This window comes from Carcharodon carcharias, chromosome 3, assembly GCF_017639515.1.
Source record: "Carcharodon carcharias isolate sCarCar2 chromosome 3, sCarCar2.pri, whole genome shotgun sequence".
Taxonomy (NCBI): domain Eukaryota; kingdom Metazoa; phylum Chordata; class Chondrichthyes; order Lamniformes; family Lamnidae; genus Carcharodon; species Carcharodon carcharias.
In genome coordinates this window covers 121,144,687-121,170,801 of record NC_054469.1, presented here as the reverse complement: position 1 = coordinate 121,170,801, position 26,115 = coordinate 121,144,687, and the positions used below count along the sequence as shown (strand labels likewise).

General features: G+C 41.7%; 1 protein-coding gene and 1 long non-coding RNA gene across 4 annotated transcripts in view; one reads left to right on the top strand and one right to left on the bottom strand.

Annotated features, from left to right (window-relative positions):
- thsd7aa (thrombospondin, type I, domain containing 7Aa) overlaps positions 1-26,115 on the top strand; it is a 537,669-nt gene that overhangs the window by 166,958 nt on the left and 344,596 nt on the right. The window lies entirely within an intron of this gene.
- Positions 4,384-26,115, bottom strand: part of LOC121276154 — a 42,331-nt gene continuing 20,599 nt past the window's right edge. Inside the window, exon 3 of the long non-coding RNA XR_005942619.1 lies at positions 4,384-4,585. This is a non-coding gene — a long non-coding RNA (uncharacterized LOC121276154). The remainder of the gene's footprint in view (positions 4,586-26,115) is intronic.

Sequence of the window (26,115 nt, the reverse complement as noted above, 5' to 3'; positions counted from 1 at the left end):
ACTTACACAATGTGCAACCATCCCCAGAACATCATGCTTGTGAATATCCACTATCTTGGCGGCAGTAACAATGCGTTTATTCTGCACTAGTCCACTTGATTATCCAACAATCTTTCAGTCGCCATGTCAAACCAGAGGGTGGCTTCTAGGTAACAAGGGCTATCCATTCTACAACTGACTAATAACTCACTTTTGCAACCTAACCATACCGTGGTCAGCATGCACATAATGAAAGCCATGTCACTATATGGAACATCATCGAGTAGATGATTGGGGTTCTGAAACATAGGTTCCGCTGCCTCAACCATGCTGCAGGTGTCCTGCAGTACTTGCTGGAGCAGACATCCTGATTTGTGGTGGTCTGATGTATCTTCCTCAGCATGGCCATCATGAGGGCACAGCTCTTGCCACCATGGATTTGATGGCTACCTCAGGAGGTGAAGGAAGAGGAAGTGGAGACAGCTGGCACATCCATGTTCTGGATGAGCTGTCCATGAGACACTGAGTCTTGTTCCCCTGAGTACAACTCCGGATCAACATTGTCCAACAGCCTCACAGCTTACCTTCCTGCAATTTTGTACCAACACATTACCCCCTTGGCCGCATTCCCAAAATAAAAGCCACCACAAAACAAACATTCCACACAAACCTTAACAAAAATATTCAATATTCCATACAAAACTGAACAAATTCTCTCATGCTTTCTATTAGTGCCTGCCTTGTGGGTGCTCTACCCTGGTCTAGTGTTCCTAAGCACCCCAGTGGCTACAGCATGACTGGCGGAAGGCTCCTGACTTTCATTTTACTGACAATATTTGCTAACATTGGGACCAGGAAGGGAAATTGGGTGGTCAGCAGTTCAGTGGGAATAGAGCTAAAGGAGCCCAAGGTGTGTCAAGATGAGCTCGGAGTGGGTGTGAGGGGAGTTAGGAGAGAAACTGGTGAAAAATGAGCATTCAGCGCTGGGACAGGAGGGAGGTTTAGAGGCAGTTTGGCCCTGTGGGTTAGGGGAAGGGAGGGAAGTGGCAGAAGTAGCTGATTGGATTGTGTTAATCTTAGTGATAAAGAAGTCCATGAGCACCTCACTTATTGTTGGAGGTGAGGTGGAGGAGATAGGATGTGGGATTTACCAAGATGGTTTGCAGTAGAGAAAAGAAGCCTTGGGTTATCTTTGCACTCCAGGATGATCCTGGAATAGTGAACGGTTTTAGCAGACTATAGCCAGACTCGATACTGTTTTACATGATCCAGCCAGATCTGGTGGTGAATGGCTAAACCAGATTTTCCATTCAAGTTGTCAAGGGAATGGAGTTAAGAATTATAGACTCATAGATGTTTACAGCACAGAAGGAGGCTATTCGGCCCATCATGTCTACACTGGTCAACAAAGATCGGACTACACTAATTCCATTTTCCAGCATTTGGCTCATAGCCCTGGAGGCTATGGCAATGCAAGTGAAAATCTAAATACTTCTTAAATGTTACAAGAGTTTCTGACTCAACCACACTTTCAGGCAGTAAGTTCCAGACTCCCAACACCCTCTGGGTGAAAAAAATTCTCCTCAACTCTCCTCTTAGCCTTCTACCTGTTACCTTAAATCTATGCCCCCTGGTTATTGACCCCTCTACTAATGGAAAAAGTGCCTTCCAATCCACCCTATCTATGTCCCTCATAATCTTATACACCTCTATCAGGTCCCCTTTCAACCTTTGCTGCTCCAAGGAAAATAACCTTAGCCTTATCCAATCTTTCCTCATAGCTCAGACCCTCCAGTCCAGGCAGCATCCTGGTAAATTTCCTCTGCACCCTCACCAGTGCAATCACATCCTCCCTATAATGTGGTGACCAGAACTGCACGCAGTACTCAAGTTGTGACCTAACCAGCATTTTATACAGTTCCAGCATAACCTCCCTGCTCTTGTATTCTGTGCCTCGGCTAATAAAGGCAAGTATCCCATTTGCCTTCTTAACCACTTTATCTACTTGCCCTGCTACCTTCAGGGATCTGTGGATATGCACACCAAGGTCCCTCTGATCTTCAGTACTTTCCAGGGTTGTACTGGGTAAATGGCTAAGGTGAGAGAGAATAATGATTTTTTTCGGGACTATGGCATCAAAGGTGGAATATAATGAACAGAAAGTCTTTAAAGTAATAATTACTGAGTTTTATCCATTGACAAATAGCAAGACTAACTAAATACCTAAAATAAATTAAATTTAATTAACTTATTCATAGTAAATGTAATCAAATTCAAGCCATATTAAAACATAGGTCATTGACAAATTTCACTATGTTTTAATGTAGGAATTAAGGCTCATGGAGATTGATATTATACAGGGGATTGTTTATCATGCAAATTTGGATCAGATATCTCCTAAACTATGGTCACTGAGTTGATGCAAATTTTTAAAGGAGGGAAGAGAGAAATTCTTCAATCACCAGATTCAATTGCAACCCTAAATTAGATGAGTAACAAAATTGCAAATGAGTCAGCATAAATTGAATTTGATCATTATCAGTGACTGGCTAAACTGCAATAAATTGAGCAAAAACAGATCAATAATGAAAATGATGGAAAATATTGAATTAAATTAATTTAACAATGTCACGGGTCACTAAATCAAGAATAAAATAAAATTGAAATATAATATTTATAAAAGAGTAGGATAAAAATGTTGTGTGGAAAATTTAAGATGAAATTTAAGATGTTGTAGAAAGTGTTTCCATAAAGGTTATATTGCAGAATAAATGGAAACATTTCCCATTTTTCTGTAAATAGAGATGGAGAGAGTTTATTATTTTAGCTGCTTGTGCTCAGTTTAAATTTAATGTTGGAAATATATGAAACTACAATTGTACAGGGAATGAATGAAGTGAAATTTGCTGTAGTCCCAGAGGACCATAGGCTGCTTTCTCATCAGAGAGAGATGGCTGGTGGTTTGTTTAATCTGAGGGTCACACGCCTCAGCTGAGGGCTGAGGTTGAGAATGCAGGGCCTCCATACCCAGCCAAAATGGGAATTTGAACCCATGCTGTTGGTGTCACTCTGCATCACAAACCAGCTGTTCAGCCAACTGAGCTAATTGACCACCCCCATTGGCCTTTGTTGGGCATAACTGACTGGACTCCGTGTTCAGGAAGTTGCCTCCTTCAGCAATGGCAATCATTATAAATATATTCTGAAAAATAGGTGTGTATCCAGGGAAGCAGAAATCAATAATGCACATGTGATTTTTAAGATAAAGTTCTATTGCTGAGCCAGGTTATGTATATCCACACATTCTTTTTTAAGCATGTATAACATTGCAGGCTTTAAAATTTGTAGGATGTAACACAATTATTGAAGTTTACAGTTTTTTAAAATTCCATGTAAATGGCAGGAATCTAAGGTCCCAAACACTGCACGATGCATCAACCATTATTTCTGCACTTGACATATGCCAGTTGGAACAATCATCTTCCAGAACAATGTTGCATAAATTTATTATGCTCAGTTTGTGAAAGGAATCTAAATTTACAGAATTTTTTGACTGAATATTAGTGACTGTACCACATTTTTGTTCTTGTACATCCATACAAAGCCCCAGGGTGTATGCACCCAATTGAAATGTACTGGAACTAGTTGAAAGGGCCATACAATTTTCAGTAATGACTCTGAAACCCCAGAAGAATTGACTTGTGAAACGCTTAGATTGCCTTGCTGACTGATTATATCAACTTCTCGAACATCAAAGAAGTATGACAGTGTTGAAATTCCTCAGGCTTTGACATTATTAGTAGCGTCCAGCCATATAGATAATCTTATATGACCTTGTAATCTATATTGTATGGAAAAGAGAGTTGATGTTCTGTTGTTAAAACAGTTTTTACTGTTTCCAAATATTGTTTATTTCACAGGCAATAGTTTCCATTTTTAAGATGGGCAATCTGTTCCAAATAAATCATTTTGTCAATAATGTAATTATGAATATAAATCTTTGAGCTTTACTGTTTCAAATGCTAAATTAATAGGAGCAATAATTTTTAATGATAAATATATCCAGTAATAGTGGATGTCTCACGGAGTGTTTGGTGAATATTTAGGCTAAAAATGAATATGGAACTATGAACATGCTAGAGCAAAACTTGCTTCCTTAGAAAAACAGATAATAAATGAAATACTTTCAGAAGACAACTTATGTCCTGTCATTCCTGGATACAACTGAAATATAGGAAATGAAAATAATGGCTGAAGCATCAAATCAACAAGTCTATTTGCACAGCAGTGCAGCTATCTAGGTCACAACATATCATCTGCTGAAATGAAATAGTAAAATGATAGTGCTAGCTGCAAAATAATCACTTGGCTAAATTGAATTGAAAGATTACTCATGCACATAACATTGGCTCCCTTGAATTTTGGTAAATGCATGCTAGTTTTTATCCCAGGCTTAATCTAGTAATGGTCTCTAAAGATGATTATGTCTAGGTACATAGATTTCATTTTGTTTGGATTGTTACCAAGTACAGGGTGCTGGGTATTGGTGCAGGAATGAGCGAAGCATTTTTCACCAGGCCAATCCACTTGTTAATTTTGCGTGCTTCTGTAGGGAGAACAGAAGGTAAAGATTAAACATGGGCTTTTTGTGCAGATTCATTAGTGTTCCCATGCACTCTAATTTTTCCTGGCATTTAGAATGAGAAGGAGAGTGACATCAGCTTGCTGATGGTTAGCGTATAAAGAACAGGCTGTTTATTAGGAAGACAGATGGGATAGCTTCAGAGTGTTATGTGACAGATGCACAACTTAGGTGTAATTAAAGTGCTTCAGTATGTGTCACATACTTAGAGGTTATCCCATGGGTGACATTTCTTATCTGTTCCTATCAACCAAGGTGAATAGCACCACTGCACCATGGACAGATCAGCATTATATTTACAAGTAGAGAGCCCTATCCGTTCATTTGATGCTGCTGATTTCATTCTATATTCAACTTCATTCAGATCTTTGGTTCTCTGTGCACATAACTTTCATTCTAGGTGCAGCACAATGGTTGAATCATTAAATCTTGATCTCCTCCAAACCTTAAGTGAAACAATAAGAATCTTGTTTCTTTCCATTCTTCACATTCCTTGGCTGGGTTTTCAGGTTGGTTTGCGATCCTAACATTGGTCTCAATTATGGATCAGCAACCCACAAATGACCATTATAGAATGTCAGGTGTGCTCTTCCAAGAGCTAGCCAATTAAGAAGCTGCCTTTAGGAGCCCCACCCAATTAAGAATGGTAGACAGACCAGGGAAGTTGGCGGTCCAATTAGAGGACCCTCAGGGCTGCCCACTCAATAGCTCCATTGTGAGCTGTGGATGTTGCTAAAGACAGTAGACCAGTGCAAGAGCACAACGTCATGGGTGCATTCTTTGATGCCTTCTGCAAATGTTAGATTGAAGAGGCCCACACAAACCTGGTTTCTGCCACAGTGGCAGCCTTTTGTCTTGCAGCATTTTTATTGGGTCCAATGGCCACCTGGCCTGCTACTAGAGTGCTGGTGGTGTTGTATGTGGTGTTCTGCTGCTTTGACAGCGGGAATATCTCCTCTCCATTGAAAAATTGTCCCTATTTGGGCCCTTAACTGGCATAATTGGCTGCATGCCTCTTTGAAGCGGGTTGCTGACTTTCTACCCTGATTGCCCTGCAGGATAGTTCTCCCAGGGGCCGGAATGTCCACCTGATGCAACTCCCCACTATTTCCCAATCTCCCCCCACCATCACCCCCCTTCACCCCAGCCTCTAGCTCCATCTCTTCAGGGTGGGGAAAATTAAACTCCTTTCATCTGTCACAAGTCTGACATTTGTTACATTCCTTACTTTTTTGTTTCTTTTTGTCAAACAATTGTACTCTTGGCCTCATTATTTCCTCTGACCCCAAACAGAACTCTTCCAACGCTGCACCTTCCTCCAAAAAGCTCAGTTTCTCCTTTTGTGCCAAATATTTCTTTTACCATAAACTAATTTAAACATTTTAGAATATCCAAATCAGTCCAAAGCATTCATAGCTAGGGAGGCTCATTTTTAGCAACTTTCTTGCACTTGTGAATAGGACTTACAAAAAAACTTATTTGTGATGAATGATTTTTCTCTTGCTTCTAGCATCCAACAGTCATAATCTTACTTGTTTCTTTCGATTTTATCAATCTGTGATATGTCACTGCTCATCTAGTTACTCCTCCTAAGCTGTAACTACACGATGTGACACTTCTTCCTGTATTCTCATTGCACCAATTAAAGCTCAGCACATTATCTTCTACTTCAACCCCTTCTCAACATTGTGAAATGTAGAACAGGCATCATTGTGTATCTTTTTAGATTACAACTGCCGGTAATTTTAATAAGACAGTTCAATTTGCACCATTTTGGTCATCCACCGTGTTAAAGGAGTCGCAGTACCATAATTAAATTATAAGGGCTTGAATTGCTAATTCCAGTCAGTTTAGGGTTGAGTGGCAAACTGAAACATAAGCTCAAAGAGATTTAAATTTTTGTTCACCCACTACAAAAATGAACCAAATTTGCGCATCTTAATGTCACAAATTCAGATTTGTCACAGATAACTTTTGTGCTCAGTGGCCTCAATCTTCCCCTCCAATTGATGCAATGGCCCTCTCATGCTGCTGTAGACTCTTGCTACCCAATATCTACTTAAATATTAGCTGATCACCAAGGTGTGTAAAAATCATATCCCTTTGTGATTGGTACTGGATATTTGTGTTCATCGAAAGTGCTCGAATTTGCCTCTGCGATGTTTTCAAAGACGGAGAAAACGCTTAGTAAAACAATGCAAGATATGAATGCTTGAGCTTTATTTCACAGTGAAAGTGAGCATACGGTGACAGTTATAATTGGATGCATTTATCAGTACAACTTGTCTTTGCATACACTGTACAAAATAATGAACATACTATTTTTCCTGTCTAAAGGAGTTATTTTGCTTGACTTAAACAAAACTCATGGTAGTGCCAAAGGATTGGAGAATTGCAAATGTTACACCCTTGTTCAAAGCAGAGTGTAAAAATAAACCCAGCAATATCCACCCAGGGTGTTCCAGAAGCAATTCACCCTCCATTTCACTAAAGAGAGGCCACTTGTAGCAAGGAGACCCATAGCCTCATAGCAAGGTGAGGATGGCATTGCCAGTGACTATGAAGGTGACTGTGGCCATGAACTTCTCTGCACCAGGCTGTTTCCAGCCTTGAGCTGGTGACATCTTCAACATTTTGCAGTTCGCCTTCTACCGTTGTATAAAGGAAGCGACTTTCATACTGTATGCCAAAAGCTGCATAAATGAGAAGCTGGATGAGTGTACTCAGGGCTTTGCCAGAACTACAGGGCTTTCCTATAATCCAGGGCACATTTACTGCTTGCTTCATGGATGTCACATCTAAATTCAGAGATGTTTGACAACCGAAAAAGAATTCTACAGTGCAGTTCGTATGCCACCATGGTCAAAGCATCATGCAAGTCAATGTCCGCGATCCTGGCAGCTGTCATGATACCTTCATACTATGCCAATCCACTGTACCATCAGCATTTGACCCACTACGAGAAACCTAAAGGTGACTATTGGGTAACAAGGGCTGACCACCTGGCTCATGAGTCCTGTTTCATGACTCTGGTGCACAACCCATGCACACTTAGTCAGCATGTATATGACGAGATCTTGCTGCCACTGAATTGTTTTTTTAAAGTTATTCTTTTAGGGATATGGGCATTGCTGGCTAGGCCAACATTTATTGCCCATCCCTTATTGCCCTTGAGAAGGAGGTGGTGAGCCACCTTGAACTGCTGCAGGCCATGTGGTGTCGGTACACCCACGTACGATTATGGAGCGAGTTCCAGCATTTTGACCCAGCGACAGTGAGGGAATGTTGATATAGTTCAAAGTCACGATGGTGTGTGGCTCAGAGGGGAACTTGCAAAAGATGGTGTTCCCTTGCAACTGCTGCACCTTTTCTTCTAGGTGGTAGAGATTGAGGGTTTTAATAGTGCTGTCAAAGAGCCTTGATGAAATACCATTGAGTGGATTGCTGAGATGCTTAAGCAATCTGTTTGTTGCCTAGACTGTTCTGAAGGAGCCCCTGCAGTACTGTCCAGAGCATGTGTCACAAGTTGTTATGGTCTACTTCATTCTACACAACCTCACCATCATGAGGGTACAGCCCTTGCCACCAAGTATACAGCAACAAGGTATAAGGAGGGAGAAAATGAAGGAATGGTAGGAGAAGAAGAAAAAGGGAAGGAATGAGAGGGCAGCTAGCACATCCTCTTTCTGGATGTGATCAGTTCATGAATACTACATTCACTGCAGTACTAGTGAATCCAATCCCAATTCTTCATTCAACTGCAGTCCCACACCTTATCTGCCCTCAGTTATTGACCATCATAGCATCTTCTTGGCCACAATGCTAAAATAAAGGCCACCATAAAACAAATATTCCAAACCAACAATCAAACAAACCATTCAATGTTTTGTGCAAAAGTCAACTAATCATTTTTGTGTATTCCCTTAGTGTTTGACTTGTGGGGTACCTTACCTGGCTTAGTTCCCTGTGCATTGGTAACCCAATGGCTTTGGCACGGCTGGTGGAAGGCTGCCGACTTTCATTGGAGGAGATAAAGATAGCTTAACAGGATGCCCTTGAGCAGCTCTGGGCCTTGAAGGTCCGGTTTTGGACTGCACTACCTGAGCATGGGAGGCAGCAGTTTGGACTCGCTGGCTGATGGGCAATGGTGAGAATATGAATGCTGTCACCCTATATGACCAGACAGTAGGCTCTTGCTCCAGCGAGCTACTACCATTCCTCTGGGAATCCTAGCAATTTTCTGGAGCACAGATTGCGGGACAGCTGTGAGACCCTGAAAACCCCTTTGAGCATTCATATCTGCTACCATAATGGTAGCTTTCTGATTTTGCATGGCAACAAGCTGAGCTTGCATGACTTCAGCCTGAGCGTCTACTAAACATTCAGAAATTGGGCAGCAATTCTGCTTGTGTTACACTTGAAGCTGAGACATCAAACATCAGATTAAACGTTGTGAAAGAGAGCTGCAATCTCCCTGAGGCATGGAGCTGCCTCAGGGAGATTGAATGGATATGAAAATAATTAAAGAATCGATTTAAAAATTTAGTCAAACATGTCCCCTCATGTGACTGTGTCACATGAGTTGGGACATGTTTGTAAAGGTGGGAAAATGTATTTATTTATTTTATAAAACCTTCAGGAAACCTCGTCCTGCTGTGGATGAGGTTTCCTGAAAAACGCGAAGGCTGCTTGGGCTTTTCACCTGCCTGCCCACCTTAAGGTTGGACGGGCAGCGTTCTTAAGTACTTTAATTAATTTCTTAATGGCCTTAATAGGCCCTTAACATTTTGGTGGGTGCGCAGCTGACTCTGGTGCATCCCCGCCGAACAACATATCGCAATGTTGCGCGAGGATGTTGGACAAATGCCCGACGTCATCGCATGTCATTTTACGAGTTGGAGTGTCAGGCCCGCCCCCACACGCCGACTGGAAAATTCTGCCCATGGTTGGGTCCGCAAATATTCTCATTGAGTTAGTCATCACTTCCATGCTGCAAACTCTGTGGAAAGCCCTATGCTAAGTTGATGTCAGACACCTCCATGATCAATGATAGTGACTGCAGATTTTCAGGCAGGCCTCCAATGGACCAAGCATTACTGTGTGGAACAAAAGCAATGTACTGCAGATATTGGAATTTTGAAATAAAAACAGAAAATGCCGGAAATAATCAGCAGGCCAGACAGCATCTGTGGAGAGAAATAGAGTTAATATTTTATGTTGATGATGACTCTTCATCAAAACTGAGGAAAGACAGAAATGTAGGTTGTTTTTAGCAAAAGAGAAGGATGGAGGGCAGGATGGATTAAATAACAAAATTGGAATGGGTAAAGAAATAATGGATGTGTCCAAGTAGGGTGTGAATGGCTGAATAACAGATAATATATCCTCCAATTTAACAGGATTCCCGACCTAGCATTTTGCATACCACCTGCCTCAATATGCGACAGATCATTCTCTGCCATTTCCTCCTGTATGTTGCCACCACCAAACACATCTTCCCATGCCTCCACTGTCAGCATTCTGAAGGAAATGTTTGTTCACTCCATGACACCCTGGCCCACTCCTCAGACACCCACATCACCCCTTCCCTTTTTAAAAAAACAAAATGGAGGCAGAAGTTATGATCTAAAATTGTTGAGTCCAGAATGCTATAGAATGCCAAATTGAAAGAGATGCAGTTTCTCGAGCTTGCATTGAGCTTTACTGGAACACTGTTGCAGACGAAGGACAAAGATCAGAGTGGGAGCGAGGTGGAGAACTGAAATGACAAGCGACAGGAAGCTCAGGATCATGCTTATTGACTGAATGGAGGTGTTTCGCAAAGTGGTTACCCAGTCAACATTTGATCTCCCCAGTTTAGGGGAGGCCACATCATGAATAACGAATACAGTATTCTAAATTGAAAGAAGTACAAGTAAATTTTTGTTTCACTTGGAAAGAGTGTTTGGGGTCTTGGATGGTAAAAAGGGAGGCGGTAACAAGGCAGATGTTGCATCTCCTAGCTTGCATGGTAAGGTGCTGAAGGGAAGGGGTGTTGTGGGTGTCTGAGGAGTGGGCCAGGGTGTCATGGAGTGAACGAACATTTCCTTCAGAATGCTGACAGTGAAGGCATGGGACAATGTGTTTGGTGGCGGCAGCATGCAGGAGGAAATGGCGGAGAATGATCTGTCGCATATGGAGGCAGATGGTATGCAAAATACTAGGTCGGGGAACCCTATTATATTGGAGGATATATTATCTGTGACATTGGAGATCTGTTCTTGTCTCAATTTGGGCCCCCAAAATTGTGTCTATTTTCCTTAACAAGTAATTTAGTTTAAGATCTGAATTGGAAATAGGAAACTGACAATAAATGATCCACCTGGAGACAGTAAATGTGTTTTCCATGACTCCAGATGTTGTTGTTCATACCTGCTCTGAGCATATTGTTCCAATAGTCAGTCGATCACTTATGTAAGAAAGTCATGTGAAGGGGAATGAGCCATAACAGCCAACACTAATGTTATCTAAAGTATGCTTTGTTGCATCGTATGATTAACTGCAGTGTGCCACGAAACAACCGTTGAATATATATAGCAGTACTATCCAAAGCAGTTTCATTGACTAGTCAGGACCGCTTTTACATAATGAGAATAAAAAAATGTGTCCCTCTTGTTCATGCAGAGAGCAGTGGAGTATATTCTTTGTCATTTTAATAACCCTTCATCCAACCAAGAATGCATACATTCAAATTTGCATAGATATTCAATTACTATACTTTGCTCTATCAACTGGATAAATGTTGCTATTGAACCTATTGCATGACTGTAGCTTAGAAATTACTGTTTGTGATATTAGCATATAAATACTCATTACATTATTGTGTCTGCTATTTAATGGGGGCATTAAACAATTTGTTTTAATGTATTACAAGAATATAAAGCAAATAGCTCACTGTAATTTTAGCCAATTGAAAATAGAATGTTAACCTGTCAGAGAAGGATGACAATCTCTACACTAAGACTAAGACCATTTAGGTGAATAATTTCTGCCAAACACCATGCAATGCCAATTTAAAACCATCACAATCTGCCCTTTCCTCTGATAGGACTCCCATATGGAAGTGGCTGCAGCTCTGAATATCATACAGGAAACAGAATACATTGAAAATTATAATTATCAAAGATTAAGTAATAACTTTGAAGATGACCTTCCCAGATCTTTCAGCAGTATGCTTCTTAAATTAGGAGATAGATCATACAACATGTATTCTGCCTGCTGTATCATTCAGTTGAATTCAGATAGGAATATGGTGGTTAAATAACTCCAATTTCCAACAAATCACTTAGTGACACCATGATATAAAACCCACTGATAATCTATCATACATGTATAATACTCATTATTGATCATGTCTATCACATTCCAGATATCACACTCCAAGCAAAACACTGCAAACAGTCATGCTTTGTTACAGACACACGAAGAGATAGACACAGTCCATTCATGTTGAGTTCTTCTACCCGAGAGCTAGAAATATAGAAGCTACAATTGACCTTAGGAGTTTATAAGCAGCTACAAGTACAAGATTTGTATTACAAGTATACTTGAACAGCAGCAGCAGCCTTGAAGGGACAGATTTAATATATTTCCACCAATAGCTCTGTAACTTCAGCGACTCCATCCCTCTCCCAGGCAGTTTGCAGACTTAATGTTGTATTTGACCCCAAGATGAGCTTCCAACCACATGGTTGGGCCATCACTAAGACTGTCCATTTCCACTTCTATAGCATTGCTGGACTTCGCCATTACTTCAGTTCACCTGCTACTGAAGCCCCCAACTACTTTGATCAAATTTATAACAGGCAGAATTTCATTTCCATGTGTTTGACGGCCTTTTATCTTGTAAGATGATGGTTTGTGCCATGGTGCTTAGCTCTATGGCTGGAATTCTCTGTCCCTATTGGTGTCGGACATCATGGCAGGTGCGAGCAGACAATATGGCGAGAAGGCCAAAAATCGGTTTTACGCCATCGTGAAACCACTTTTGGGGGGCTCACGGGCACGTCTCTACCTACCGGACCAGCCATAAATAAGGTGGGTTTGGCCTTTTAATGGCTGGAGAGGGGAAATTGACAGGCTCGGAGTGTGGCGCATTTGCGTGGACTGGAAGCTACATATATTAATACACAGGGCCCTGTTGTTTGCAGACAGAAAGACCATGTACATACATTGCGCCTTTTGTTTCAGCTAAACAAAATAAGTGACAGCCATTTGCTGACTCATTCCTCAGGACAATGTCTTGACCAATTAGGGTCAAATTGCATGGTTTAAACTTCAAACAATGCTTGGCAGTTAACTGTCATTCACCATTAGTGGTGTATTCTCCGTGGCATCGCCACATGCCAACCAATCGGCACTCTTCACATATAGTATAAATTGTTGTTTTCTCCTTACATTGATAATTTTGCAAGTGTCCTGATGAGTGCAAGATGGAATGCTTAGTCATATCTCTTTTTTCAGCAATACTCAAGTTCTGTACTACCAAATGACTAAAAGCAGAAAGCATACTAACTCTCTTCCCACACACTCGTTGTATCACACTGACCCGTTGGACACAAAATATGTAGTAAACGGTCAAGTAAATTTTTGTATTTCAATTTATCTTAGAAAAACATTAAACTATTATTTAAGTTATTTCACAGCATTTCTTTTCCCCATCTCAGTAAGCTCCGATATATCTGCATATTCCCCACCTCCTAAACCTTTCATACCTCATCTCTGGTATCTTATGGCCCTTTCCCCAAGCTTCACCCCATTTCACTCCACAATTTCCAGCCATGCCTTTAGTTGGCTTGTTCCTGTGCTATATAATGATCTCTATGAACCTTTGTGGCTCTATTCCTCTGCTGTCCTTTAAGATCCTTCTTAAAAGCTAGCTCTTTAACTAAGCTTTTGGTCACCCCAATATCTTCTCCTTTCATTCAGCATCCAGTTTTGATTGATTATATTTCTGTGAAGCAACTTGTGATATTTTTTCAATGATAAAGGTGCGACATAAATACAAGTTGTTGTTGTCGTCTAATTTAACATATAAAACAGGCATACAACAAACAAATAAATGCCAAAAAGATTTTTTAAAGTAGGTATATGCTTAAATATATGTATGCTTAACAAATATATGCCCGCCAAATATAGGCTTAATAGATGAAGGCCTGCTTAATTGGAGAAAACTGAAAAATGTATACAAGCACAGTAAGACTTTTTCTTTGACTAAGTTTATAAATCACTCGTCACTTTGAGCAGGAAGAGGGCCAAGTAGAGGCTGTAATATATCCCAGCAGGGAGCATGGGTAATTGGAAAGGAGAGTTCTACCCAGGCAGTTGCTGGTTCCTTTGGCAGGTGGCTCCTTAGATCGTTGGTTGGATCGTAGGAGTAGTTCACATAAGCAATCTCTTGTCTACAAGTGTACCACATCAAGAGAATGAAAAATAATATATTAGAGGAAAGCGCTAAAAAATTCTTTACAACTCTCCCTTTATAGTATTTATTGAAATAAAGCATGAAGTCTAACTTTAGACTGTTTTCCAACAGAAAATATTGATTGCTCCATTGTGATTGCTCAAGGCAGCTACATCAAAAATGGACATCATGAAGGATACTACCAACCTAGCTTCCCAAAATGTACCTCTTCAGCCAAAGGAAAACTGATAGTACTAAAATTGTAAGAGGGTCATGTGGAGAATGGTGCACAGGCATGTTATTAGTGAGCTCTCTGCACGCTTACATACAAATAATGATGCTTCATTAATTATTATGGAACATGATTATGCTATACATGTTTTCTTTTTAGATTTGTCAATCAGGTCATCCCGAAGGTCAGACGTTGGGGATAGTCATAAGGAAAATACAAATGACTTTTGATTTAGGCACAACAAGAATCTCTTTTCATCTCTCTCTCTCTCTCTTTCTATGGGCAGAATTTTTCGTCCTGTGGGTGGGCATTGGCTGACACGATCGGGAGTAAAATAGTGCATGATGATGTCAGGCGAGAGTCCCAACACCATTGTGTACTCGTGCAATATTTCGGTCGGCGGTGTGCGTGAAAGTCAGCAGCGTGCCCGTCGACAATTAAGAGGCCTATTAAGACCATCAAGCAAGTAACTGAACGTTTTTTTTTTGCTGCCCATCCAACCTTAGAGTTGGCGGGCGAATAGGCTGGACGGCCTTTGCATTTTTTAGGAAGCTTCATCCATGGACGGCATGAGATTTCTAACAGTTTTTTTAAAATAACATTCTTTAACATTTTTAACATGTCCCTCTTCATGTGAATGAGTCACATGTGGGTTCATGTTTACATTATTTGTAAAATCTTTATTTTTCATTTTAAAATTCCTCCGATCCCTAAGGTGGCTCTATGCCTTCAGGGAGCTTTCAGTGAGTGGACATCAACGCATGCGCAGACTTCAGCGCTGGCGCTCCTCCCACCCCCACCCCGGCAGCGCTAAGGCTCTCAGCCCGTGTTTCATGCTGGCTGGCCGTTAATTGACCAGCCAGTGTGAAATCGCGGTCGGAGCCTGATCGCGGGTGGTGGTCTGTTTCACAGCTGTTTCCAGGTCTGCCTGCCGTGCTCACCCGACGAGAGGAAATTTCTGCCCTATATATGTGTATATGTTCTTGCATTCACAAACGCAACTTGGTATTTGGTAATTTGTAAGATCTCTCTACGTAAATTTTCACGGGAGGTGTGCCATGAGTGCAGTCTATGGTTGCATTGGTGAAGAAAGGTCAACAGATTCTCCTTAAATGTGTCCACAGAAGATATGGAGGTTACGGTTTGTGGAAGGTTGTTCCAGTCCTTAATTGTTCTCAGGAAAAAGGAGTTAACAACACGTTCACGTTAGCTGCAGTGGAGAGCTGCACTTTTTGAAATTTTTGTGAACCCCCTAGAGCCAATGTTGGATCAGATCCCACTGCCAATCTGAATGGTGAAGTTTGAAAGGACAGAAAAATACCCAAAAAGGAGAGCAAACAATAGCTTCTTGCAGCTATGCTGCTTTTGGCTCCATAACGCAGATGAGCCAAAAAGTAGCTTTTTTATCCAACCATACTTGTCAATTACGCACTTCATGATATGATTATGTTTACTGATGAATATAGTGTTTCTTGCTTCATTGTGTTAGTTTGAAGAATATGGCCCAGATTTTCACTTCTGGATCAGGCGCGCAGAGACATGGAAGTTCCAGGGAGGCGGGGTGGATTAAAAGCCACCCACCTTCCCAGAAAAGGTGCGGAGGTGGGTTGGGTGGAAGGCCTGCATTAATGCTCTGACACTTTCTTGAATTCAATGAAAAAACAACTTAAAACTAAAAAAAGCTCTCCAGTCCTCACACCTCACCCCCCTTACCTCCCACACACACCCCATGCCTTATCCATGCCAACCTATGCCACCATGCCCTTACTCAGCCCCCTCATATGCCCTATGCCAGCCCATGTCCTTCTACCCACCCCTATGGCATCTCATACCCCAACATTCCCATATGCCCCTTATGGCAACTCATGCCAGCCCATGCCACCCACCCACTGTCTTTTATCATTATCCCCTCCAAGCCAACTTCCCTATATCCACCTGGACAAAACTCCAGGAACCATGCTAACATAAAATAAAACTACGGGTCTATCGATGATATCACCATTTTAAACAAAAAAAAACATGCTTACTGATTAAAAGAAATCAATGCATAGAAATTCTTTCAACTAATCTCATGAAAACAAACATTTTTATTCTATAACCACTTGGAGCTGTCAATCAAACTGCTCAATTAACAAGTAATTTTGGTTTGTAAAATCAGTCATTGCAACACAAATCCTATAATAACCCTCAGGCTTATGTCAACAGACAGTGAAATATGAAGCATTGAGCTTTTTTATGAACTTTGGATTGTTCTTTAAATTTAAAGCCCAGCAGACAACTTTATTAGTTCCAATGAGCATTGGCAGTTATAATGTTTTCACAGTTATTTGACAGCTTCAGAGTTCCTTGACAGCTTTGACAGTTCCCATGAGTTTATGCACTTTTTATACACAATTATGTTTACTTTTAACACTCCCAAAGGGTGCCTTATCTATCCCAAAGGGTGTCTTACCTCTCCCAAAAGGTGCCTTACCTACCACAAGGAGTGCCTTATCTCCCCCAAAGCGTGCTTTACCTCTCCCAAACGTGGCCTAGGACCATATTCAAAAGGGTATATTACCTCTCCAAAGGGGTACCCTGGCTATCCAAATGAATCTGCCAAGTTCATACCAGCTCTTACCTGGTCTAATCTGCACACAAGGTTCACACTCCTGGCCTACTTAAATCCCACTTTAGTAGAGGCTGCCAATGATTTAAATAGCCAGCTGTCTCTGTGAAACTCTTGTGTGAATCCTGGCCGGACTCCACTCCTGCCCTGCGAAAATAGGAAATGCTTTGTTCAGGGCGGGCCTTAGGATTTTGATCGTTTATACTATTTTTTCCAAGAAGGAGAGCCTCTCCGTCATGACAAAAATTTGGGCCTATATGTCTGATACTTATAAAATTATATTGTAAGAAGTCTAGTGGCTGACATTTATTTTCTTAAAAGAACCAGTGGATAAGCATTCTAATTTTTTTTTCTTAAAAATAAAAAGTAACAGTACATAAATAAATATTATTGAAAGAGAGCCTGAATATCAAATTTTATTTTTAAAGAACTACTCACAATAGGAGGCTTTATAAGAAACTGATCATTCAGGACAGAAATTCCAACATGTAGGAATGATTCACTGGCATTAATTTTGCGAGCAGGGACTGAAAAATTGTTCCATCGTGACTTCATAATTTCCCTGCTGTGAATGTGCATTATGCTATTTTCCAATTTGCATTTCCTGGCAGTGGATGCTATTCTCATACAGGATATGTTTGAACCTCATCATGTATTCTTAATGTGCTTAAATGAAGTCACTGATATCCAGCTCTCCATTTGCTAAGTTCTGACTGAAGTCCTGTCTGCCATTAAATCTACCCAAGCAAATGATAATTAACAGTAAGTTTTGTTTCTGCATAAGGAGGTGGGTGCTCTTAAAGGATATGGTTATTCCTTAAATTAAATTTTGTTTTCAAAGCACACAGCACAGGTTTTAATACTTGAAAATCAAGGAGAAAAAACCAAGGGACAAAAAAAATCATGCAAAGGAGGTAGTATGGCACTGGAGCCACACTTCCCACATCACCATAATGCCAACAACCAAACTTGCAGAACCTGGTACCCCTACTTGGTAATTACTGAAAGGAACTGTCTCCATTAGCTCTGGATGTATATGGAGGCAATTGCAGAGCTGTGCCATCCACTGTAAAGACTGCAGTAGTCAATCTGCATCAAAGGGACAGTATTGCCAATGACAGTTTGGATCCTTTCACACTAGCACCATGAGCATGTATACGATCAATCAATTTACTGCTGTCAACTGATGTATCTAACCAGTGAATGGAGAATTGTTCAACTCTCTTCTTTCCCATTGAACAGCAACATCAGTGTTACAAGAGTGGTCAATTTTAATACATTGTTGGATTCTCCAAAGTCCAGGAGGTCATTAAAAGCACCCTTAAACCAACTTGACTCCTAAACGTAATGCCACGGTTGAATTGAAAAGGGTTTTTACCACATTAGTGTTCTGCTGTTCAGTAATCAGGAACTTCTGATCTTACAGGACAATGCCAGGTTCCCAAGCAACTAAATCACAATGCTTTCATTTTAAGATAATTATTTGTGCCGTGCTTATTAGGGGGCAAAGGTAGTCTGCCGGAATGACTCCTGAGAGATGAGGGTACCCTCTTTATGCATGATGAATGGTACCATACTATCAACAGCAAACAAAAGTAGAATGTAGATACAATAAGGCCTGTGCAGCTAATAATCATTGTAGAGTATGTCCATGATATTCCTGAACAGAGTTCAAATGGAGTAGTGGTAATGTCACTCAGCTAGTTGTCCAAAGTCCCAGGTGAATGCTCTGGGGACATGGGTTCAATTCCCACCGTGGCAGCTGATGAAATTTGAATTCAGTTAATAAATCTGGAATTAAATTTTGTCTAATGGTGATCATAAAACCATTGTCGATTGTTGTAAAATCCCATCTGGTTCACTAATGCCCTTTAGGGAAGGAAATCTTCAGTCCTTATCCAGCCTGGCCTACATGTGGCTCCAGATCCACAGTAATGTGGTTGACACTAAGCTACCCTCTGAAATGGCCGATTAAGCCACTCAGTTCAAGGGTAAAAAATGTTGGCAAGTGTCCACGTCCCAACAAAGTTTAAAAAATAAGGTACTTGAACAGATTGGGGAGCATCTCAGAATGTAATGCTGCCATAACTCCAACAGGGAGGAGCTTGAAACAATCACGACCACGAGAGAAAAAGTACTGGGAAAGCTAGTGGGACTAAAGGCTGACAAGTCCCATGGATCTGATGGCCTGCATTATTGGCTCTTAAAAGAAGTGGCTGCATTGATTGTAAGCATCCAAAATTCCCTGCTACACAAGAAAGGAGGGAGGCAGGAAAATAAAGGCCAGTTGACCTAACATCTGTCTGCTGGAATCAATTATTAAGGAAATAATAGCAGGACATTTAGAAATACAATCAAGCAGATTCAGCATAGTTTTATGAAAGGGAAATTATGTTTGAAAAATTTATTAGAGTTCTTTCAGGATGTAACAAGCAAGGTGGATAAAGGGGCACAGATAGACAATGGGCAACGTTTTCCCCCGGTCGAGGGGGGCATGTGCGAGCGCGGGAGGGTGGGTTCCCGATTGGTGCCCCCACTTGGGGGCGTGCCGCCATTTTACATGGGTGGGCCAATTAAAATGTCCGCTCGGAAGCGCTGTGCAGGCAGGGGGGGTGGGGGGGTTGTTTCCCTGAGCTGGGAGTGCGCTCTTTTGCACATTTCACGAAAGAACGCACAGATCTCCCTAAGGCAAAGTGCTGCCTCAGGGAGATCGGTGGAAGTTGTAAAAATTTTTTGAAGTGTACAAAAAAAATTCCTGACATGTCCCCTCATGTGACATTGACACATGAGCTGGGACATGTCAATTTCTTTTATTTCAACATTTTATAAACATTTCAAGTCCCTCATGAAACCTCATCCCGCCTGTGGATGAGGTTTCATGTTTTTTCTGAAGCCTGCCTGGGCTCATTGCCTGCCTGCCAACCTTAAGATGGGACGGCAGGTCCATTAATTGGCTTAATTACTTTCTTAAAGACCTTAAGTGGCCGTTAAGTTCGGCAGGTATGCAGCCAGGTTGGCTGCGCGCCCGCCGAACTGAAAATCTAAATGGCGCGGGGTGACTTTGGAACGCATGTCCGATGCCCCCCACATCATTTTACGTGTCGGCGAGCAGGCCCCGCCCCCCCACTCGCCAACCATAAGATGCAGCTCAATGTATTTGTTTTCCAAAAGGCATTTGATAAGGCGTAACATAAAAGCTAAAAATTTATAGGGCAGAACTTTCCACTCGGGTGGGCGGAGCTGACCCAATCGCGGGCCGCGCTGCCATTTTACGTGGGTGGGCCAATTAAGGCCCGCCCAGCGTGACGTCCGCAGGGAAGCACTATGCTTCCCTGTGGGGGCGGGGGAATCCCTAAAATCGAGAGTGCGCTCTTTTGCGCATGTGCACGAAAGAGCGTTCTCATCTCCCTGAGGCTGCACTTAGCCTCAGGGAGATCGTCTCTACTTTTAAAAATATTAAAAATGGAGAAAAAAATTCCCTTACATGTCCCCTCGTGACAATGTCACATGAGTTGGGACATGTTCATAATTTCCATAACAACTTGATTAAAATTTTTAAAACCCTACATGAAACCTCATCCACTGGCACCACTGGATGAGGTTTCATGCTTTTTCTAGTTGCTGCCGGGGCTCCTGGCCTGCCCGCCAACCTTAAGGTTGGACGGACAGGTCCTTTAATTGATCCTCTCAATGGCCTCAAGTGGCCATTGACAGATCGGTGGGCCCGCAGCTGATTTTGCTGCGCCCCCACCTTCCTGAAAATTTAAATGGGGTGGAGTGTTGTCGGCCAATCCTCTATCTGTGCACATATATTACCCACAACAATATGGGCACGATTTCATGTGTCGGTGAGTGGGAAATGTGAGGTTGTCCACTTTGATAGTAAAAATAAAAAAGCAGAAAATGATTTAAATGGAGAGACTACAGAGTTCTTCAGTACAAAGGAATCTGGTATCCTTGTACACTAATTACAAAAAATTAGCATGCAGGTACAGCAAGTATTTAGGAAGGCAAATAAAATGTTGGCCTTTATTGTCGGGTGGATGGAGTATAAACGTAGTCTTGCTACATCTACAGGACATTGGTGAAACTACACTTTACTGCATATAGTTTTGATCCCCTTATTTAAGGAGGGATATACTTGCACTGGAGGCAGTTCAAAGAAGGCTCACTGGGTTGATTCTTAGGGATAAAGGGGTTGAGGTGATCTTATTGAAGCATGTAAGATGCTGAGGGAGCTTGACAGGGTAGATGCTGAAACAATGTTTCCCCTTGTGGTGAATTGAGAACTGGGGGCACAGTTTGAGAATAAGGGTCCTCCCATGTAAGATAGAGATGAAGAATTTCACATCCTGTGTCTTGTTGATATTAACTTCTTTACATGCATGCTATAAACATTCCTTTCATATCCACCAAGTTGCTGTGAGAGAGTTGCATAGGATATGTTAGACGAAAAAAATAAGGTTCATCTAGTTCAACTTCTAGCAACATGGTAGTCACATGATACAACTTTATACAATACTATTTTACTCACACCTGGCGGGTTACCTTGGCTGCTTGTGCTAAGTACTCTGGTAACCTCAGATCTGCCTTTTGCATCATAGATGTAACTGTAATACACTGTGCCGCCATTTTGAGTAGGCCGGCCAATTAAGGCCCGACCAGCGGCCTGCCCGACAAGAAGCGCTATGCGCTTCCTGTGCTTGGGGGAGTGGGGGGGGGGTTTCCCCATCTGTCAAAGTGCACTCTTTCACCCGCTTTCTGAGGCAAAGTCCTGTTTCAGGGAGATTGGTGACAGGTAAGAAAAGTCATTAATGTCACACAAGATGAGACATGTTAATAAAAAGGACATAAACTTTATTAGACTTTTTAAAAACGGACATGAAACCTCATCTCGCAGGGGCTCCTGGCCTGCCCACCAGCCTTAAGGTTGGACGGGCAGGTCCTTAATTATCTTAATTTGCCTGTCAATAGCCTCAATTGGGCATTGACAGGTCGGCGGGCAGACAGCTGATTTCGCTGTCCGCCCCCGCCTTCCTAAAAATTTAAAAGGACTGGGATGACGTCAGGGGTTCCTCCCGACGTCAACCCACATCATTTTCCTGTCGGTGAGTGGGCCCTGCCCCCAAATCACCAATGGGAAAATTCAGGCCACAGTGTTGCTATAGATGTAAGTAAGAACAACACATCATGTAATATATTTCCCCAACCTGTGTGGTTGCATAATATAGACCATATGTTCATTTGTTCGTGAGCATATTGTACTCTCAGCCCCAAAACTTATAGAATTATACAGATAAAAAAAGGTGGAGATTTAACTCAATTGGATCTTTCCTCAAATTCTGTTCAAATCCACTCTGTTCAAATCCACTCTGTAATTTATTTGTCTCCACAGTTGAATTTTAGAGCTGGTGTTTTTCATTGCACCATGTAATATCATAGTATTGTTCGCTAGTAAATTGTGTAGATGTTATAGTTGGAAGCAAGAATAGCTTAGAACAGTTATAACATAAATGATGTACATTTCATATACAAAGGTGCATTTTCTATACAAATAGCATGCATCTTTTTGCACATGATTCCTGTATAATTTTGTTCACATTATGTGATCACACTAGTGAGGCTACATTTACTGTCTATCGCTTGAAGCTCCAAGAAGATATTAGCTTTATAATTTTTCATACAACTATTTGTGAAACTCAGAATGTGGATGCGAGTCACATGTAGGCCAGACTGGGTTGGGCTGGTAAATTTCCTTCCCTGAAGAACATTATTTACTAATGTCCTTTGGTAGTATAAAACTTGAGTATTGCTGAAAGAAGATATATGTCTAAGCATAAGGATACTTTGCAAGAATACCAAAATAAGGAGAAAACAACAATTTATACTGTATGTGAAGAGAGTGCTGATTGATTTGCAAGTGGCATTGCCATGGAGAATGTACTAGTGATGGTGACTGACAGTTAACTGCCAAGCATTGTTTGAAATTTAAACAATTTCTGACGAATGAGTCAGCGAATGGCTGTCACTTGTTTAGCTGAAACAGATGCAGTGTGTGTACATGTTCCTTCTGTCGGCAAAAAAGGGGCCCTGTGTATTAATATATGTAGCTTCCAGTACACGCAAATGCGCCACACTGCGAGCTCGACTGACAACCTTAAATTGGCCATCAGTGTAATTCTTACCACACTGAGGTTTATTTAGCAAATGTTGTCCAAACGCAGAATCTCATCTAATGTTGGATGCTGTTTTGAGTTTTGCAATCAAAGGCTGGTTGAGTACAGTCTGTTGCAAACAGTGGCTGGGACATGCTGTTGGATACCACATTACTGATTTGTGTGATAGGCAGATCGTCTTTTCGGCTTGAAGGCAGCGTCCTGTTAGTGGCGAATATCACTCGTGTTGCTACTGCATAGTTGCAGCATGAAACAGCTAGGTTCAACTGTTGCCCAAATTTTTGAGGTATACTGGGCACTTTTCAGGGCCGAAAGTGATGGCCTTAGGCCTGTTCATGAGTTTGCGTGATGCACAGCGCAAAATGATCAGATCAAGGGTAGCCATTATCCTGCAGGATGCTTTTGCTGTGCCCTATTTCAGCATCAAGCTTGTATGGTGAGCAAATGGCTCATTTCATTTGTCAATTTGCTCCGTTTATGCTATTATATTGCTTCAATGACTGCACCATAAACAGTACCCATTTGAAACACGTCTGCACCATAAACCCACTTAAGCAGAAGCATTTTGGCAACGCAATTAATTATACCACTAAACGCATAACAAATCTCTCTGACCGTGTACTTTCAGAAAGTGAGGAATTTGTTCTAGGGCATAGTTTTAACTTTGGTGTGCCTTCATCGCAAATCAAAAGTGAAGAGGTATTTGCTGAGTTCGAACTTCTCTACTTCCAACTATCCTGCCACAAACCAGCATCCACTGAAGATGTTGAATCTGTGAAAGCACACCTAGCTGATTTAGTGCACGCATATTATGGGATACTGAATGACCTGTTCAACTTTCACATGAAAAGCGTTGCAAGACCTTAAGACCAATGCGAACATACACATCAGTAAATCTGACAAAGGGATGGGAATAGTCATTCTTAATGAGTGTAACTATATCAACAAAATGCCCGCCATTCTTAATGAAGGGTACCAATTTGTATCCATTGGACCTGCCACTCAACATGACCAGACAGCCTTGCTTGAAAGTAAGCTAAAACAATGCTTGCTGGACTTGTGTAAGAGCGATGAGCTACTGTGTAATGTAGAGGACAGGGTTCAGCCTCACGGTCCGCTACTTTCATGTATGTTTGGGCTGCCCAAGACACACAAATGTGATGTTCTTTTATGCTCCATCTTATCTATGATCAGTTGGGTGAATTGTTACAACCAGTTTTGACTAAGTTTTCCACATACACGGTGAAGGACTCCTTTACATTTGCGAAGGCCGTACAGGAATTGCATATCCATGTGCTCATTTGACATTGCTAGTCTTTTCACAAATATTCCACTTAAGGGAGACATAGATATTTGCACTGCAACACTATATCATGGCAATTTAGACCCACCACCATTGCTTGAATCAGTATTCATTGAACTTATGAGTTTGGCAACTTGCGCAGTTGTGTTCAGTTTTAATGACACCATGTATACCCAAATAGATGGTATTGCCATGGGATCCCCTGTAGGCCCAGCTCTCACAAGCATCTTTGTTGGGTTCCATGAGATATGTGTCTTTGATGGAATAATACCTAACTTCTTAACCCTTGCATATTTCCAATATGTGGATGATACATTTGCTATATTTAAATCCATGTAAATATTTCTTTACATGTCTTAATGGGTTCCATTCTGCGCTCAAATTCACCTTTGAAATGGAGCAGTCAAACGAATTCTCCTTCCCTGATGTACTACTTGAGAAAACTGCCAGGCGTTTCTCTACCACAATCTACCTCAAGCCTACCTTCATTGGTCAATATATGCATTGAGATTCTTACAGTTCCACATGCTATAAGATTGATCTTATTGGCAGCCTTGTAAATAGGGCCTGAGTCATTTGCTCACTATGTAAGCTTGATGCTGAAATAGGGTATATCAAAGGCACCCTGCTAACGTCTACCCTGATCAGATCATTTTGCACAGTATATCACGCAAACTCGTGAACGGGCCTAAGACCATCACTTCTGGCCCTAAAAAGTGCCCAGTCTACCTCAGATTACCCTGGAAGGGCAAGGTATCTCAAAAATTTGAGCAACAGATGAAGCTAGCTGTTTCATGCTGCTACTATGCTGTAGCTATACGAGTGGTATTCACCACTAACAGCATGCTGCCATTAAGCCAAAAAGATGTTCCATTTATCACACAAATTAGTAATGTGGTATCAAACAGCATGCCCCAGCCACTGTTCGCAATGGGCAAGGTGCAGACCATACCCAACCAGCCTGTGCTTGCAAAACTCAAAGCAGTGTCCAACATTAGATGTGATTCTGCGACTGGACAACATTTGCTAAATAATCCTCAGTGTGCTAAGAATTACACTGATGGCCAATTTAAGGTTGTCAGCCGGGCTCGCAATGTGACACATTTGCATGTACTGGAAGCTACATATATTAATACATAGGGACCTGTTCTTTGCAGACATAAAAAACATGTATACACATTGCACCTGTTTCAGCTAAACAAAATAAGTGACAGCCATTCGCTGACTCATTCCTCAGAAATCGTTTAAATTTCAAACATTGTTTGGAAGTTAAAAAGTGTAAGGGAAGGAGTTCGGAGAGTGGGGAGGAGTCCATGGGGAGGCATGAGTCCAGGGGGAGGGATGAATCTGGGGGTGGAGGCGAAGGAGTCCGGGGTGGGTGGGTGGGGGGGGGGACAGTGGGGAAGGAGTCTTGGGGGGCGATGGGGAAGGAGTCCAGGGGGATTGATGTCCAGGTAAATGTGCACGGGAGGACTCTGATGAGTCCATGACTGCCTCCTGGGGAGCAAACTGAGGGTGGGAGCGGTACGAGGGAATGGTGAGAATGACTGAGGAGAGTGAGTGAGGTGGTAGAGTGGGAGGGTGAGGGTACAACAGTATCAGTAGAAGGGACAGTAAGGGTGGTTGGTGGGACTCAGAGGCCTGGGGTGGGAAAGAGGATGTTGGGGAAGTTAATGGGGATGGGATTTTTGGTGAGGAAGGGAATGTACAAGTTCACCTGGACATCCCTGAAA